Consider the following 19,941-nt stretch of genomic DNA (forward strand, 5'->3'; position numbering starts at 1 on the left):
ATTTGAATATCTAATACAAATTTGCAAAAGCTTGTTTTGCATTAGATAGCTATCCCCCCCTTTTCGAGATAGAAATATGTTTGTTCTTCAGCTGAATTATATGTTAATTAATGAACGGATGAAAGAGCAATGTTAATTCAAAGTATTATTCATAGTATTTTTATTAGTGATAATAATTTTCCTCCCTTTCATTTTCAAATGAGTTTCTCAGTGATTGGTGCACCTCCTTGGATGTGTCATGCCCAAATTTTGGTTGGCGTCAAAACTGTAGTTTTTGAGGCTGGCAAACATGGATTTGGAGAAATGTGGCAATCTAGTTCAGGCCATGTTGGTTTGGAAGAAGTAAGACCCTCTCCCTTTAGATCAACACAGACTGCCAGGGTTTTTAGACAGGACATTCACAGCTCTTCCTGGACATGCTGGGTACTGAACCTAAAATCCTTCATGCAAAGCAGATACTCTGTCACTGAGGTTACAGCCCTTCCCCTCCTAAGGAGTAGGAGCTGTCTCTAGCAACCTCTCTTAACAAATGACATCAACAAGTAGAAGCATCAGTTGGACAAACAGTATGCACAGCTGCAGTCTAACATTTGGTTTGGCCCTCAGCAGCTGAGATTGACAGTCCAATGTTTGATGAGAGTTGTGTTGGTATTTTCAAGCATTTCCACACATCTGGAGCAACAGATTCTTTGCTCAGGATGTTTCCTGAGATAGGCTATGTTGTGGCATGGCATATACTCACTGTATGCAAGCACTTTGTGACCTTATGCTGTATACTATATAGTGTCCTAGAGTGTCTCTGTAACAGTGATACATTTTTAAGGATTTTAAATGGGGGTGGTGTCTAGGAGTTGGAACTTGAGAAGTATAATGAAGTATCTAATATGGCATGTAGTAGCTTTTCCAAAGCAGAACCACCAAAGCAATCATACAGTTAATCAGGAAATGGCTTAGGACCATCATGAAGAATCTCCATCAGAGCTGTAGTCCAAGCCATTAACACACAGTCCAGTACTCAGTAATCACCTACACTTGTCATGTTCTTTGAAGTTTTCAGGCTTACCTGAACATTTTTCTCTGACAGATGATTGTGCCCCTGCTCAAGCATGATCTGTAGCTGATTCTTTTCCTTATAGTATATGCTTGTCCACACAGGATCTCCACCCCAACCCCCATAGTCACATCAGCAGGAAGCTATAGTGCAGTGTCATGTGGTTCATTGTGAATGATGAAACTACATTTGTAAGGCTCATCTTGTGGGTATTTTTATGGACCAGTTCCACTTATTATTTATTATTTAATTAGAGCATTTGTACCCCACTCTTCAGCCGAAAAAGGTGCCTAGATTTGCTTACATACAATCAAATAAAACAAGGCAGTCCTTGCCTGCAGCCTCCATCTCTGAAGCAGTAATGGATTCATGCCACATACCCACAGAAACTATGTAATATTCCTCTCCCATCTCTCCCCTGACAGGGGCCTAGTTCTATACCAGAGCAGGCTGTCATCCACGTGTGTGTGTATGTATAAAACTACTGCCATCCACTCACTCCTAGGTAAATAATTGTAACATGCATGATACTGCACAACCTTGATAAATAACCAATCAACACTGGTAGCAAACACAAACATCCACCTCACACTCAAGGTGACCATGAACCTTTTAATCTTTACTTTTAATTTTTTATTTCTATGTTTATCAAGATAGCCTTGTTCATTTTATGAACATCACAGCAATTGAGAACATGCTTTTAATTTATCTTTCGGATCACTTACAATGATCTGGTTCATTTGATGAGCATCACAACAGTGAGGGGTCACATTGTATGGGCTTAATAACCATGTTCCAAGCAATGCAAATCTCAACTATAACTAAGGTTCTGAATTTGTAAAGTTGTATGAAAGAGAGAGGGAAATTGCACATTATTCCTGTCTTTATAGATGGAAATGATTTGAATAGCTCTTATGCAAATAGTACAAGCAGAATAACAATGTGTAAGGCATTCATTGAACTTAGCTATGCTTGCACATTCTTGCTTTGTTTGTTCTTCAGAACACATAATTTTGTGAAATATATCAGTTGCTCTGGTTACAAATGGAAATGCCCACAGAGAAACAAATGGAAACTATGGTTTGTCCTCCCCCCCTTCTACAATTCATGTTCTTTCAGCAATGGTATATATTATCACCAATAGGAAAACCTATATGGCAGGTAAGTGGGGAGACTGGAGAAAGTTTATTTTAATGGACATGAGATTTCTTTCTACGCTTCCTGCCTGTTTTGAGTAGTGAATTTTTGTAGCTTAGTCCAACAATAGGAATTAATGATGGCACTGAAATCTCAGAATGTGGTGGGAGGAAAGGTCAGAAAGGTGAATGCAAGGACTTGCACCTGCAAGCTCATTATGATTTGTTCCTAGACCCTTTAGAGATTGGGGTCAATTTGTAATGAGTTTGGCATTATTATGCAGTATGACAGTATTATGCAGAGAAAAGTCCTTACTACTATTTGTCTTCCTTTCCCTTATCTGGACATGGTGGAGATGGCTCTGTTAGGGCCTAACTACTGGCAATTCTTTTCCACTGTGGCCACCAGCTAAGACAAGGCAATAGGAGGCTTGTGTTTGGGCTGGAGAGCTTGTAGGCTCTGTCATGCTCCGTGGTGAAATCCTTGGGAGTATGATGAGGTTTTCGTTTGGAATGGGAATTAGCTTAAACACATTGTTTGGGCCCAGTTTGAATCTGGTCCAAAATAATTGGTTTTGGGAAGGTACTCTCTGAATTGAGCAGGTAAGGTACATGTGGCTTTCTGTCACTAACAGAAATTATTGCTCAATTCAGTATTATGCAGAGAAATGTGGAAGTATTACAGTAATGTCAATGAAGAAAAAAATCAGCAATTAATTTCCTTGCAAGGCAGATAAGTATTAGACTAGAGATAATATTACTTTGGATAGCAGAATTTCAAAGTTAATTTAGTTATAAAGCATAGGCCTTTATTTCTAATATTCTTCATATGTGAGAGGTGAGAAGATTAAATTGCAGATTCTGATGTAAATTAGCTTTGACACATGCAGGTTATCAGCCTGAAGTCAAAGCACACAGAAAACCTCTTTCAGAAAACCTCTGTAGCTTGAAGTATTACCTTCTATGTGTCTTCATACACCTTTATGAAGCATTAATTCTTCCATGGTGGCTATTGTATGTCATATCAGGATACCAAACCAAAATGTTAGAAATGAAATAAGGACCACTGGAACAAAAATCGAGTTCTGTAGTCTTAGGAATTCTAGTATTCTTGAAATAAGGGATGCTTCACAAATGGACATTTGGCAACCCAAGTTCCATACATTTTTGATATTAAGCTGCAGACCAGGAAAAAGTGGTGATTGCTGACTTAGCTTGGTTAAGGACAATATTATATCAGTGTATCCATCACATTTTGCTTTTATTCTCAAACCACAAATTCCTTAAAGCCTTTTATATTGCTGCACTGTTGTTTTTGTCTTTGATGTCTGACCTGACATATCTGAAACTATTGCCCTTAAGGTACCAGTAGATCAATTAGTTCTATCTGATTTGGTATCAGTCCATGGCTTAGCCCCAGGTAGCACAGCATCCATAGAACTGGAGCAGGAGCACTGTGGCTATGGAAACCCACAGATTTGCTCGTTCACAGTAAGCCATGGTTTGGCTTACAGTTACATGTGGACTGGACCACATAATAGATTCAAAATATTCTTGATTTAAATATATCCATAGTTATATGCCTATCTACACCAGTTACGGAGTTATTGATTTGTTCCATTCATATCCTACCCTTCTTCCAAAGTTCTGGGTGGTAGTTCTCCAGTTTTATTCTCACAACAACCCTGTGAGGTACATTAGGCTGAGAGAGAGTTAACTAGCCCAAGGTCACTCAGTGGCTCTCAATGTATTTTGTTATAAATTGTAAGCTCAGAGTAACATGTAGAACAGACTTATTCTGATATTTATCAGCCAATTAAAAAGGAAAATCATATTTGAATAGAAGCAAGTTCAGAAATGAATATGAACGTGTGAAGCAGCTTTCCACAGTGAATACTGTATCAAATAACTTTGATTTATCTTTTTTCAAATTTCAAATTTTCCTTCAGTGAGGCCATGGACTAAGGCGTTTAAAGTTTCCATTTCTGTCGTTCCTGTGGATCTTGTCATTCATTAAATAGGAAATTGTTTACTGCTTGATCTCTGCTCTCTGGATTGCAGAAGGATAATACATTGGGACTTTTAGTTCTAGGGTGATTGTGCCAACTGACTGATTCTGAATAAAGATAAAAATATGTGAGCAGAATGCATTAGTAAAATGTTTTGGAGCTGTTGTTCTAATGGATTTCACACAAACAGTATTATAACGGGCCACAGTAGGACAGCAGTCTTTTTAGCAGGTGTGCTGAACAACAAGAACTCCCATCATCCTGGGCAATTGGCCATGCTTGCTAGGGCTGATGGGAGTTGTCATTCAGCAACATCTGGAGTGTCAAAGGTTTCCCACATCTGCTTTATTATTTATTTATTTATTTATTTATTATTTGATTTATAGCCCGCCCTTCCTCCCAGCAGGAGCCCAGGGCGGCAAACAGAAACACTAAAAACACTTTAAAACATCATTAAAAGACCTTAAAATACATTAAAACAAAACAACATTAAAACATTTTTAAAAAAGCTTGAAAAACATCTTTTTAAAAAAGAGTTAAAAACATATTAAAGAAAACATATTAAACGCAATTCTAACACAGACGTAGACTGGGATAGGTCTCAACTTAAAAGGCTTGTTGAAAGAGGAAAGTCTTCAAAAGGCGCCGAAAAGATAGCAGAGATGGCGCCTGCCTAATATTTAAGGGGAGGGAATTCCATGTGGTGTGAGTAGGAATATAAGAAGGCAGCAATTTCCATCCCCTCCTAGGTTTGCCACAATCAGAGCTGTTTCTGTTCCACTACTGTTTGGCTGCCACTAAAACCTACATTATTTGTCTCGCTATGTAGTTAATTCGAATGCATTTCAATGGAAGGGAAATGACAAAAACAGTGCATTAAATAATGTAATTATGTAACATTTGTGGATTAAAAAAGCAATAGTGTATACCACTTGTATGTGTAATTTCCATTCCTGACCTCTGATGAGCATGTGAATTGCAGGAATTTACACTCCCATTTCAATTTCTGATGGAATTTTCCGACATCTCTAGATGTGAGCAGAGTGTGCCTTGCCCCCTGATTCCAGTCTAATGTTGCCCCATGGCCTCTCACTAGTGTCTTGTCAGCAAGGGAGACCTGAGGAATCTAGGGCATTCAGGGATTGTGTAAAAGGTTTGCTTTGGCTTGAGACACCATTGAACTTGCTCTGCAAAACAAAGAAAAATCCCCCCACAATTGCGATGACACACAAAACGGCAAGCTACATTTCTTTTCATCTGTATTGGGAAGCTGTTAAAGTTCTTTGTGACCTGAAGGAGAACAACTATCACTGAAAACATAAAAAACAAAATTAATATTTAGCAACAACTTTCCCTGATCTTTTTTATTAAGCTACTTTTTGTTATTGACCATCCAAAAAGTTGCTATTTTTTTAAAAAAAAAATGAAAACCAAATAAATATTTTTCTTTAAAAACACAGCTTAATTTTTTTTAAAAACTTTGAGGTACTGTTGATGAGAAAATTAATTGGATAAATTTCCTGCCACGGGCTCCAGATCAATAGACCCAAAGGAACTCCTGAAAGGGCTGTTCTGTTTTCTTGGCAAAGGTGGAGAAGGCAAAACTCATGAAGGAATCACTAAAATTTTCAACCTAATGAAAGATGCACAGAGGATGGTTAGCCGCTGCTTCTACCTGAACATCTTGTTGCAAACCAGAGCACAAGACATGCTCTCTAAATTCATCAAGGCTGGTGGCTACAAGCTTCTCAACACATGGCTGACTACCTCGAAAGCATCCAGTAATGTGCCCCTTCTTCAGCAGATTCTACTCACGCTCCAGCACTTGCCCTTTATGGTGGATCATCTGAAACAAAACAATACTGCCAAACTGGTAAAGCAGCTCAGCAAGTCAAGTGAGGATGAAGAGCTTCGTAGACCGGCTTCCATACTGGTCAGTGGCTGGATGGGTGTCATCCGCTCCCAGAGTAGTTCACAGCCTACAGAGTGAGACAAGAAAAAGCAGGAGGAGAAGAAAATAAAAGCTATTCAGGAGAAGCCCTAGGAAATGAGATCAGAATGCCATGCCATGGTTGGAAGGATTATGAGGAAGGGTGATGCCAGTCCCAGTGGGGGCACCTGATGACAGAGGCATGTCTTGAGGGCCACAAGGGCATCCGGAGGATACACTAGTGTGAGGGGAGGAGAATCTGAAAGCAGAAACAGCTGTCAATCTGTCAGGGAAAGAATAAGGAGGGTCTCTTTGCCCTAGACAGTTAGAGAACTAAGGGGAACAATGATGGCCCCAGTCCTGGTGAAAAAACTGCAGGACATCCATGACATCCAAGAACCCAGAGAGGCAATCTAAGACTGTATGCCTGTAAAGCAGCCTAATAGGTCACTTGCCTGCAGCATTTCCATTTCTCTCTGCTTCACTTGGAAGGGCTTCAGCATTGTTAGATAGGTTTGGTCCAATCCTGATTTGGGGATATTGCTACAGGCTGAATAGTATTGTTCATTTGTTGAGGAGCTTTTTAGATATGGAGATTGTCAGTGATTGAAAAATTCTTAGCATTTGATGGGCCATATCCAAGTATAATTTTGTCACAAGATCGTCAAATACTCTGAGTCAAATATATGCTATTAGTCAAATACTCTCCAAGATTCCAACACTATATTTATCATAAGGCAAACCAGAGGGGGAAAATACTCCTTAGGCATTACAAAAGGAAACATGCTTTTTTTCCACCTACGTTTGCCCAATGTCCACCTGCAACCAGAGTGGGTTAACTTTGTAAAAGAAAAAGCTCCCCCCTCTCTTTTTTTTCTCTCTGCATGTGTTTCCTTCCTGTGTATGTCAAGGATGAAATGTATCTTTTTGGGTGAAATGTGTTAACTTGCATTCCTGTAAAAGGTTCACTTCACTGGTCAGAATATGTTTAATGTCTCTGGGGATGCATTAAACATTTTGAAATATGTTTGCCTTTCTCTTTGTCATATTTCTTTATATTTTCTCTTCCTAAGCAAGGAAGGCAAGAAATGAAAGGAAAAGATGTTTTCAGTTAATGTGACCAAATGTAACTAAGTGAGCCATATTTTCCACTTAATTCGCAAGAGGAAAGAAGTTAAAACTGCAGTCCTGAAAATACTTTTCTTAACCTGTTTCTCTGATTGAACTGGGAGCCTTGGAGACCAGACATTGGCACCTTGTGCAATGTAGTACTTTCTTGAGCCACCTCACCCAAAATGCCTTGCTCTGAGGGAGGAACCCCCCTTTTTCAGAGTGAGGCAGAGAGGAGGGAGAGGCCATTAGTGTCAAAGACTTGTCCCCCTGGGATCCCTTGTCCTTGGTCCCCCAATGGGGTTCTTTGCTTCCGAGAACAGTCCCACTCTCCTGAGTCTCCGCTTCTCAGGCAAAACTCTCCCTCCTTCAGGAGTAATTATTCCTTGTAGTGCTGCCACCATCCTTCCTCCCTGTTCCTTTCTCTGAGGGAAAGGCCCTGTGTGACTCTAAAGGGATTAACCCTCATTAAACAATGGTGTTTAGTAGCGTTCAGCAACCAAGGACTAGATTTAGAATCCTTAGTTCCAATCTAATACACACCATTTATCAAAGGATAGTTTATTTAGAGGTAGACAGCATGGTATATACAATGAGAACAATAGTTTGATTCCTTAAAGCTAATCACCCTCAGACGGGCTACATGAGGCACATTGGCATGACAAAGGGAGAGAGGTTCAATACAGACAAAAGGGTAAAATCAAGAACTTTCTAAGCTAGATCCTGTACTTACATAGATCAGCCTGGTTCCCAAAAAGGCTTTCTCTGTCAACTTCAGCGAGTTCAGGTAGATGGAAAAAGGGAACTGAACTTGGAAGATTATCCTTCCTTTTTTATAGGGTTTAACCGTCAACAAGCAGGGGGGAAAGCAAATAGCCCTATCCCGCCCCTGCAGGGGATCTACTCCTTTGAAGTCTTTGAAGATAAGGGAGCTAGACAGCATCCCCCAGGGGTCCTGATCTACAACACCCCCTCTTCCCGACTTTTAATCCCAGGAAGCTGATAAGGGATAACAGCTAGGGATCAGTTGCATCCCCTTGCGAAGCTGCAAATTGTCTGTCTGACACTGAGCTTCAGATCTCCCCCAGTAGCGAGTCCTATGGAAACACAGGCTCCCAGGATTCTCTCTGGCTGACCCATTTCAGCTTGACCAAAGTTAGCTATTCTTGACAATTAGTGCAGCTACTGCTGAGCAAAACTCTTTAGGGGTGGTGGCAGGGAGGAGGAAGGGCCCTAGCTGCTGCCACCTCTCTTCTCTGAGTGTGATAAAGGTCACCTACATCATTCCCTACATGCCTTTGGCTCTTTCTCTGGGAGTCTGTAAACATTGGGCCCAGAGAAAGACAGCAAGCGAGGAAGAGGAGGAAGGGATCCCATTGAGGATGCTGTGCTCAAGGACTCTCCAAAGCTTGCATTGGCTTTCTGATCTTAATGACTTACACTCATTAGGAAAGTATCCATTGGTACTTTTGAGCTGATGGGCTTGGGACACCATTCTGACATACGCCAAGGACTTACTTAAGAATGCTTTATTGAACCTGAGAGGTGAGATGAGAAAGGCCTGGTGAGATTTGTGTTTCCATCAAATGCTAGATTTATTTATTCATTAATATACAGTATATCCTGCCTGTTTCTTCAAGGGGAGTCAAGGTGACTAACAAGACAGTAAAAAAATAACTAAAGTAGGCATAATCCCTGAAGGCAAAATGCAGTAGATATTCAAATGATCAAATTAACAATATCCAACGTAGTTTAGCAAATTCCAGTAGTGCAAAATGGAGCACTAAATCCTTAATTCAGCAGCCAAGGACTGTCCAGCCAGCCAGCAGAAACCGGAATTTGCTAACAGGGGCAACCTAAAAGATCAGGGGAGAAATATCTCCAGTCTGTCAGGTCAGGGCTAGAGATGGGGCTTGGACAGTGGCAACATCAAAACCCAGGGTACAGGGGGCCTAATCAAATATCAGAAGATGGAGATCATAGTGAAATCAGGCATACCAGGATGTCAGACCTCAGACGGCCCTAGAGCAAAACACACAGAAAAGATAAGGCAAAGCACTGAACAGGCAAGCGGGGCTCGAAAAGAAGAAGGCCAGAACTGATGTACCAGGAATCCATAATTCCATAAACTATAGGCCGGTAGTAAATGTTCCATTCCTGGGCAAGGTCCTTGAACGAGTGGTTGCGGGCCAGTTCCAGACACTCTTGGATGAGACTGTATCTGGATCCACTTCAGTTGGGTTTCAGGCCTGGTTTTGGCACAGAAACAGCCTTGGTCGCCCTGTATGATGACCTTTTGTTGGGAGAGAGACAGAGGGAGTGTGACTCTGTTGATTTTCCTTGATCTCTCAGCAGCTTTCGATACCATCGACCATGGTATCCTTCTGGGGAGACTGGCTGAGTTGGGAGTGGGAGGGACTGCATTGCAGTGGTTCCACTCCTACTTGGCAGGTTGGCTCCAGAAGGTGGTGCTTGGGGAACATTGCTCGGCACCCTGGACTCTCCAGTATGGGGTTCCACAGGGGGCAGTTCTGTCCCCCATGCTGTTCAACATCTACATGAAACTGTTGGGTGCGGTCATCTAGAGCTTTGGAGTGCGTTGCCATCAGTATGCTGATGACACACAGCTCTATTTCTCCTTTTCATCTTCATCAGGTGAGGCTGTCAATGTGCTGAACCAGTGCCTGGCTGCGACAATGGACTGGATGAGGGCTAATAAACTGAGGCTCAATCCAGACAAGACTGAGATGCTGCTAGTGGGTGGTTCTTCTGACCAGATAGTGAATGTCCAACCTGTCCTTGATGGGGTTGCACTCCCCCTGAAGGAGCAGGTTCGTAGCTTGGGGGTTCTCCTAGAACCATCTCTGTCACTTGAGGCTCAGGTAGCCTTCTAACAACTTTGGTTGGTGGCCCAACTACGTCCCTATCTGGACAGGGATAACCTGGCTTCAGTTGTCCATGCTCTGGTAACCTCTAAATTAGATTACTGCAATGCACTCTACGTGGGGCTGCCTTTGAAGACGGTTCAGAAACTGCAGCTTGTGCAAAATGCAACGGCCAGATTGGTAACAGGGACCAGACGGTCTGAACATATACAACCGATTCTGGCCCGCTTGCACTGGCTGCCTGAATGTTTCCGAGCTCGATTCCAGGTGCTGGTTTTGACCTATAAAGCCTTACACGGCTTGGGACCACAATACCTGATGGAATGCCTCTCCTGATACGAACCCACCCATACACTACATTCAAGATCAAAGGCCCTCCTCCAGGTGCCTACTCCAAGGGAAGCTCAGAGGATGGCAACAAGGAAGAGGGTCTTCTCAGTGGTGGCCCCCAAATTATGGAACGATCTCCTTGATAAGGTGCGCCTGGCACCAACACTGTTATCTTTTCGGCGCCAGGTCAAGACTCTCCTCTTCCCCCAGGCATTTTAGCATGTGTTTTATATTGTTTTAAATTTTTAAATTGTGTTTTAAATTGTTCTTTTAAAAGATGTATTTTTAAATTGTATATGTTTTTAGTTACTGTAAACCGCCCAGAGAGCTTCAGCTATGGGGCGGTATACAAGTATAATAAATAAATAAATAAATAAATTCTACAGAGACAATGATGTACTACATAGTCCTCTGATGCATGGCAATGCAACACTCTTCTTGCACAATTTATGAACCAGATAAAATAAGCCATAGTCTTATGGCCTGGTCCTCTGAACCACAGTGTGAGCACAGAAAGTCCTAGGATTGGGTTTTGTTGGGTTAAGAAAATGAAGGTTGATATAAACATGATATCGGTTTATTTCCCCCTGACCTGACCCCACACTCCAGGTGGCTGGGTAAATAAAAGCCTGAATAAACTGGAGATGACTCCCTTCCTTCCTTATGCATTCAATATCAATACCCTATAGATTGTATTGTATTGCTGACCCTGAGCACAAAGAAAGCTAATGTTTCTTTTAACATGTCTATAGATTTCTACAAGTATCTGTTTGTAAATGCAGAAATGTAACCTGAATGTATCCCCCACTGAAGGGCCTCTCTTGTTTCAATACTCCCCTTTTCCTATCTGTACTTTGTTCTTTTGGCTCCTAGCGCTTATCTCAAGGTTGCACAAACTATGCAAGTGAATGTCTGCAAAAGAAGCAAGATGTTCCTAGCTTTGTTACTTTAAGCACCCCTCTTTACATATCTAAAAGTTACTTTCTCTACAGTTATTTTTCTTGTAGTTTATGACGTCTGCTCCCCATTTTTGTTACTACTGGGGAATCTATATAATCTACTGTATTTCAATAAATGGGGTTCCCACTTCTGAAAGGCAACTTGCTGGCAGGTTTTGGGACCCCTTTGCAAAGGTAATTTTGGCAACTTATTTCCTGATCTCTGGCAGTGGGTTATTGCTCTCAACTCCACACCTTCCCGGGTGGATGTGAGCTGAGTAGACAGTGACGGCTTGCGTGTTGGGTTTGGACCTAACAGTTTCAACTCCAGTTAGAATGGAATGTGACTATTTTGTTGGACCCAGGACCTATTGCCAGCATAATAGTAACATCTCAGTGCTGCTAGTCCCCTCCCCACCTCTGATGCATGCCACACGAGGACACTTGCAAGGCATTGCTGCTGGTCAGGGCCGGTTCTAAAGGACGGCCAGGTGGGGCAACAGCTGCGGATCACAGGGCAGGAACTTCCACCTGCCCACCATTGCCTTGCCCCACCTACCTGTCTCTTGCCTTTTAGCATTGCCCTTAATGAAGATGGCATCCGAGGTTTCCCTAAGGTGCTGAAGCCCCTGCCGCCATCTTGGCTGATGGCAGAGATGCACGCGCATAGCACACATGTGTGCCATCAACCAAGATGGCGGCGGAGGCTTCATCCCCTTAGGGAAACCATGTCCACCATCTTGGTTAATGGCAATGCTAAAAGACAGGAGACAGGTAGGTGGGGCGAGGGAATGGTGGGCAGGCAGAAGCTCCTGCCTTGTGATCCACATCTGTTGCCACAGATCGGGGAAGGGGAGCGGAGGGGCCCCTGTAGCTCCGGGGAAGGGTAAGTGGAGACAGGTAGGTGGGGTGTGTGGGGGAAAGGGGAGTGGAGACAGGTAGGTGGGGTGTGTGGGGGTGTGTGGGCTGGCCCTGCTGCTGCTGCTGCTGCTGGTGGGAGAGAGGATGGCACTATAAGCAGACAGTTGACTTCATTGCACCTATCAGAATAACTTTACAATAGTTTTTTGGTGCTCCCCTGTGTTGTCTTCCCCCTTCTACAGTAAGGCACGTAGAGTACAGTTGCATGGTTTTCTCCATTGTTGTTGTTGTATCATGCTTGCAACTGAAAAGAAAACTTGCAGTATCTTGCTGGTCTCTCTTGTCTATAGCAAAATATTTCCATGAGAGGAGAAATAAGATCAGTGCTAGTGTGCATACTTCGCATGAGGAAGGCCCCAAGCTAAATCTCTTGGCATGCCCAGTATTAAAAAAGACCAGGTAGCAGATGATGGAAAAGAGGTCTGCCTAAGACCCTGCTGCCAGTCAGAGCAGAAAATTCTGGGCTAGATGGACCAATAATCTAGTTTAGCATAAAATACTTTCCTGTGTTCAGGTTTTATTGAGCACTTGCAAATGTCTATAGGAAGGTGTGAAATACTTCTCGTAAACCCTCTGTGGTTCCTATTTTGTGCTGTTATATGTAGGCTGCTCCTCCCTCATTATATTACACAGCCTTCACCAGAAAATTCTTATTCTTTTCTTGAAGCTCATCTAACAACCTATTTATCAAGGGCTTTTCACTTGAAATTCTAAGCTGTTGGGAAGCCCTGTGAATAATTGATATCCCTTTATTACTCATTGTTAGCTCCCCTTGCATAAAGAAAAGCATTTATCTTTTATAGTTTACTCTTGTGTGTACCAAGATGGAGCTGGCTGTAGGCATGTAAAAATTAACAGCCATGGGGACTTCCATTTCTAAGTAGTTTACTTCAAATAGGTTGATGGGTCTGAATTTGTAATTAACAAAACATTAAAATGGTTTTACTGTGGCATGCCTAGTGGGCCAAATCTCTTCTAAATAGACCAGAATGTTGTAACCAAGGATTACTCATCCTATGTTGCCTTAAAAAGCAAAATCATCATTCTTCCCCCTGCCCTCAAATGCTATATTCTTACACTGGGAAATTCTCTGGTGATGTATTCTCTTTTTCCTGTGTAAAGGAGGATACTGTGAGCTTTCACAATGGGGACTGATGCATATTCAAGACTCACCTGCTATACAAGATCTGTTCAAGACTGAATGTAAAATAGGTCATTCTGAGCCTTCCATTTGTCAAGTAATTTAAATGACTAGAATAAACTGTTCTTGCAAATTGTACCAATTTAACTGGCACCATATAAGGCAGATGTAGTTGTTCAGCCACAAAAGGGCCATGGAATGCATCTGGCTCATCTGCAGCTTCACAGCTCAATTCTGTACATGTTTATTTGGAAACAAGTTCCATTAGTTTCAACAGAGCTAGCTTCCTTGTAGGGATGAGGGAGAAATTCAATTCAGTTCACATTTAAAGATGAATCTATCAAATTCATGTTTTCTGAAACAATATGAGAGCTGAAGCGCAGCCATCCTTCAAATTTTGAACTTCTCCGAATTTTGCAATTGAGTTCTCCAGCCAATTCTTATAAAAATGGATATATAAGAGAAAAATGTGCATAAAATGAATATATTAGTGAAAATAAGATACAAAAATACATTATATTAGGATAAACTGATTGCAAAAATTGAGATTAGTGAAAACTGCATACCAAAATGTATACAAATCACACTAAAACGCCAATGAATTTTCATGAGGATTTTTTTTTAAAAAAATACAAATTGCTGCAAAGATCTGGAGAACTAAATTTCTGTTTGGAAAAATGAAAAATGGAGAGAACTGAAACTGACAGATCTTTGTATCCCTGTTTCTCAGTAAGCATGCTTAGAATCTCAATTATTAGGGCCATTTAATATGAATCCGTAAGTCAGAGGCAGAAGGATCTTAGTTTTGGCTTCACTCATATCCTCATATCGGACCACTAGGATTGCAGAGGCCAGTCTAAAGTTGTGATGGACTTAATACAATGATATCAGGGAAACAGAGCCTCCTGGCACATACTCCTCCCTGCCCGCTTAATTTCCTCATATGATTATTCTTCAACTACAGATCACTATTAGCAACACCAAATTGGTGTTAAAGTCACTTCATAGACATGAACTATTCATCTGTTTATTACATATAATTTCTATAACAGTGAAATAATTAAGAGTTGTGAATTACCAGTAACAACAAATGGTTATAGCACATGATACTTCAGCAGCTTATGCACACTCACCACATTTCACAACTGCATGAGTAAGAAAAGACAAAATGATTACAAGAAGTACATTGTTACTGTGAATTTCTGTTATTGTTGACCACAGAGATAATACCCTTTCTTGGTGTCAGCAGTGGCAGGCTGTACAAGTTCTGAGGTGGCTGTGTTTACAGACTCAACCCAGGGTTTGATCCACTCTAGACCCAGGTTTACTAAGAAGTTATGTCTTTTTGAATGCTCAGTCCATCTCAGCCCAAATAATATATTTAAGAAGCCAGTGAATGCCTCATTTGAAAACAGCCACAATTGTTCACTGTATGGTCATGTGTTTGGGAATGTTTGTGGAGACAGATGTCCACACCATCTTTAGTTTTACTATAATAAGGAATGACCTCAGGCTTGCATTTGTGGTCTGAGATTGCAGCACTAAAAGGCAGAAACTGTTCTTTCTTTCTTTCTTAAAAACCAACTGCTGCTGTTGTCACTTCTGGATTTGTGTGCAACAAACTCCAGGAAAATGTCTGGCTTGTTCAGTTTTTTCAATGTCCCAACCAGAATCAGGCTTTTCTGGGCTGGATAGTGGCACACTGATCAAAAAGTTATCAGTTATTACATTTTGTTTGACGCACTGTTTGGCCTAGGTTTTGGGCTCCTGAGGCTGGCTGGTTACAGAGATGCTTGAAATTACACTCAATGACACATTTTGCAAAGATTTTCCTATAAACAGAGGACGGTGGCTGTCTAGATGCCCTTGACTGAGAGTTGCCTTTAAATTTGGCCACCTGCTGAAATGGTGACCTCAAAGCAGAAACAGTAAATATCACTCAAAATGACCTTTGTAGATGGCTATGATGAGAAAAACAACACAAAACAGTTTTGCTAGGTTAATAGCATAGGAAGCTGTTTTATACCAAGTGCTATCTAGATCAATATTGCCTACACTGACTGGCAGCAGCTCCCCAGGGTTTCAAACAAAAGTATTTCTTTCCCAGCCCTACCTGAAGATGCCAGATATTTAACCTGGAACCTTTTGCATGCAAATCATGTGGTCTTTTCCCCTTGGTTACAGGGAAATTTCTGGGGGTGGGGAATTAAAATTCAGGTTTGTAAAGAGGTTTGTAAACTTGTGTGGTACTATTGATTTTTAAAAAACTAAAATCAGTATTGGTTCCTACCAAATAAAAGTAGTGACACCTTGGTAAGCCCTCCCTAATAGCACTAAAAATAGGATTGGAGGCGGAGAGAAAGATTTCCAACACAAACACAATCTATGTTCACTCAAAAGTCCCATTGATTTACTGCACAATCCTAACCATGTCTACTCAAAAGGAAGTCCTGTTTAATTCAATGGGGTTTACTCCTGGTATGTGGGATTAGCATTGCAACTTTACTGACAGAAAAAGTGAGTATAGAATTAAAGCTTTGTATTGGGAAGGTTTTCAAAACAGGCTATGAATTAGAAAAATAAACAGCCCTCTTCAACAGTCCTGGAAAATTCAAACTTGTTTAACTCCTCATAATTAGAAAAGCATAACACATTGCAATGGCATTGAGATCTCCTTGTACACAAGAGAGAACAAAACTTTAGGTTACTCAGTTTATGAGATCTTCAGACAAGTAGGAAAAAACAACAGTTTTCTGACCTTGCAATGGGTTCTAGCTATTGCCTGAAGGTCAACAAATCCCTTGTCAATCACAACCCTGACTTCACTTATTGGCTACAAACCTGAAAGGGGAGAGTTAGAGCAGCCGGCTACAACTTCATTTAACAGAAGTTGCAGGGAGGGGACAGCTGGCGTTTTGGTGTATATCTCTTGAATGGGACCCACCTAGAAACTTTTTTTAAATGAAAACTGAGAGTCCGGAGGTTGAGGAGACCCAGAGAGAACCCCAAAAATCTGGAGTCTCTTGGTGAAAACCAGAGACCTGGCAACTCTATGCTCAAGGTGTTTTATATTAAAATTAGGAGTGGTGGTGGGATATAACAGCACAAAAAGAAAACTTGCACAGTAGCTGAATATACAAAACACACAGTAAAGAAATTCATAAGAACAGGGTGATACATTGATAATAGGACATTTAAGCATTCATAAGTGTACAGCTAAGCACATAAACAATCAATCTAATCAAAAGTCAATTCATATTTACTAGAGGAAGACATTATGGCTAATGTGTGTTTGAGACTGAAAGCAGTGACCTCCCATGTTGTCTCTCCCTCTTCTCCTTCATCAGTATATAGTAATACAAAATGAATGGCGTGATATGAAATTAGCCTGCCTTCTTTTGCAGCAGTCAATAAAGTTGGGTGTGTGTGCAGGGAAATATAATGTGTGATGACATAACACTATGCGTTTCACTTTTACATTACCAGAAGAGATGGAGAGAGAAATGGGACTGTTGTTTCTGATGACAGCCACAGTTCAACATGTCCTTCCAGCTTCAGGATTGATTCACACATGCATGTATATCACTTCGTACCTAAGCCCTTGATGGCTCTCAGCTGAAAGCATGAACTGCCTCCATTAAAAAGTGTTCTGTGTGAGATGATGTGAAAAGAATGCTCTGTTTCTGCTGTTGGATGCATAGTGATGGTGTGTGTGAACTTTCAGGCACTAGATTCCCAACATCTACCCGCAACACACACTCCCACAGTGATCACTATGAGTTCTCCCAGCCACTAGCCACTCTGCCTTGGTAGGTTTCAGAAAAAGGCGGTAGTATGGAGGGTTTGCATGAGGCCCTGCATTAGGCAGGGACAGCAGCTTGCTCTGGACTCAGATCTGGAGAGTATTTGGCAAAAAGTTCTGGGTTCCCCAAATTATTAACAGGACAGATGTTGGGGTGCTGCCCACCTACTCGTTTGACGGCTCTTTTACATGAACACACCATCATTTGTCTTTGCAATCAGCAATGGACATGTATATGCAAACTCACCCTTGTCTGTCGAATATGAGTGAAATAACAGACATGTTTTAAGTCTCTTTTGTGCTGGGTGAAACAACTCAATCACATGCTCATAACGATTTCATTGTCTAACATAGTTAATGCATAGTTCAATGTTTATTGATCCTAAAAGAATTTTGCTTGCAGTGCATAGCAAAAGACCTCTGTTGTTCTTTGAAAGAACAAAGCACAGTTCTTTTCAAAGTGCAGTGTCACCCTCCACCCCCCTTCTTCATCATCTGATAGACTCATAAGTAGCTTTGTAATGGTTTCAGCAGCAGGGAAGTCTGTCTAATCAGGGAGAGGAAATGGAAGGAGATAAACATTATTGTGAAACTGGAGGGGAGGGGGAAATTGCTTTGTTTCATGGAATGCCTCTCCTTCTACAGTTTAACATGTGTATATGCAGGCTGATAAGGAGAGTTTTGTCTCCCTATTATAATAGGTTTAGCAGGCATTGCATGTAATAAAAGCAGTGAGGGGAAAGTGAAGATAGACATCTGCTTAGTCACTAGCTTTGGCACACTGCAGCAGTTCCTCAGCTTGAAGTGAGCAGAACTGGGAGCAGCCAGGGCAGTAAATGGGGAAAAATACTGAATTGTGGGCTTGCTTAGAGTTTGTGTTGCATTGATCTGATTGTTTGTGATTGTTTTCTCTGAAGATGTCATTGAAGTAACAATCAGGAAAGCTGGCTTGGGACAGACTTATAGCAGGATACTTTTGTCACTCTACTATGCTAAAGGGGAGATTTTAGCAAGCTCTAGAAGATACTGGCTTTTAGTAACTAGCACAGGGATGACCAACTTTATTCTTCAGACAGTAGTCCAGGGACCAGAAGTGTGTTTGACAACACAAATTAATGCCTTATGAGTAGTCAGGCTCGCTAATATATTTGGTACCACCTAGGAGTAACTGACTCGGAGTTATGGAACAGATGTGCTTTGACATGGCACAACAGGATGGAGGTGCTGTTCGCTGGTGGCTCATCTGATTTGGAATGTGGTGTTCAGCCTTTCTGGATAGAGTTGCACTCTTCCTAAAGAATCAAGTTCATATTTGTAGATAGCACCACATTGGTCTTTGTCTTTGGTGGTGCAAGGTTAGGCTGATGATGTGCTAGATGTGCTCTCTCATAGACAGATATAGCCTGGAAATGGTCAATTTCCATGTTCTGTTCACATCCCACTTAAGATTGTTACAATACATTGTTTGTGGAGCTGTTCCTGAAGAATGTTTAGAAACTTCAAAGTGACCTCAAAATACAACAGCTGGGTTACTGACTGGGGCTGCTTTCACACATGGGGCTAATTGCATTAGTTTAACAGATTAAAAAGGTAGCATTTCTGTCTGATTTCTAAAATCACACTGCAGTACCTATTGCATTAAGGAACAGCACCTTTCTCAGCCGATATACCAGCATTTTGCTAAACTATCTTCACACAGTTTGTTTCTGTCCCCCACCCTTGTACACTGTTCCCCACTGTGCAGGAGGTCTAAGATCTCATCTCATCGCCATGCAAGCCCTCTCCCTTTAGGATCTGACTTTTTAAATTGTTTTAGTTGTATCAACACAGGGATGTGTGTAGGAAATGCTGCTGCTATTTGCACTGATTCCAGAATACCGGTACAACGTTTAGTCCACGTGGGACTAAAGGGCGGGAACACACTGCATGCTGGGATGCATGTCACATGAGCAGTTGCAGCTAGCAAAAAAACTCCTGCGATCTTCTGTGTTTCCAGCCTTGCTAATGGATTATTTCTGGTGTAATTTATTCTGGAAATTTGCAATAAACTTCCACTACATTCCACTAGAATTCTGGAGCTAGCTTGAGGATCGTGCGACAGATCAAATATAATGCGCAAATTACCAGGTAAGAAATTGTCATAATAACGGAGTAAAGTGCAGTGTGAAAGCAGCCTGGGACTCTGCACATGCAACATCTCTCTCAACTCTTGCCAGAATTGAAACAATGTCTCTGTCACGTTGCTGGTCTTTTTTTACCTTTAAAGGCCTAAATGGCTTGGGACGTCAGTGAACGCATGAACCTGCCCAAATACTAATATAATCTTTAGATGTCATAAGAACATAAGAAGATCCTGCTGGATCAGGCCAGTGGCCCATCTAGTCCAGCATCCTGTTCTCACAGTGGCCAACCAGGTGCCTGGGGGAAGCCCGCAAGCAGGACCCGAGTGCAAGAACACTCTCCCCTCCTGAGGCTTCCGGCAACTGGTTTTCAGAAGCATGCTGCCTCTGACTAGGGTGGCAGAGCACAGCCATCATGGCTAGTAGCCATTGATAGCCCTGTCCTCCATGAATTTGTCTAATCTTCTTTTAAAGCCGTCCAAGCTGGTGGCCATTACTGCATCTTGTGGGAGCAAATTCCATAGTTTAACTATGCGCTGAGTAAAGAAGTACTTCCTTTTGTCTGTCC

At 41.6% G+C, this 19,941-nt stretch overlaps 1 protein-coding gene and 1 pseudogene across 11 annotated transcripts in view; both read left to right on the forward strand.

Annotated features, from left to right (window-relative positions):
• FHIT (fragile histidine triad diadenosine triphosphatase) overlaps positions 1–19,941 on the forward strand; it is a 1,850,166-nt gene that overhangs the window by 505,884 nt on the left and 1,324,341 nt on the right. The gene's annotated exons all lie outside the window — the stretch shown is intronic.
• On the forward strand, positions 290–6,240 carry LOC133378818 (serine/threonine-protein phosphatase 1 regulatory subunit 10-like; annotated as a pseudogene).

This window comes from Rhineura floridana, chromosome 3 (genome assembly GCF_030035675.1).
Source record: "Rhineura floridana isolate rRhiFlo1 chromosome 3, rRhiFlo1.hap2, whole genome shotgun sequence".
NCBI lineage: Eukaryota > Metazoa > Chordata > Lepidosauria > Squamata > Rhineuridae > Rhineura > Rhineura floridana.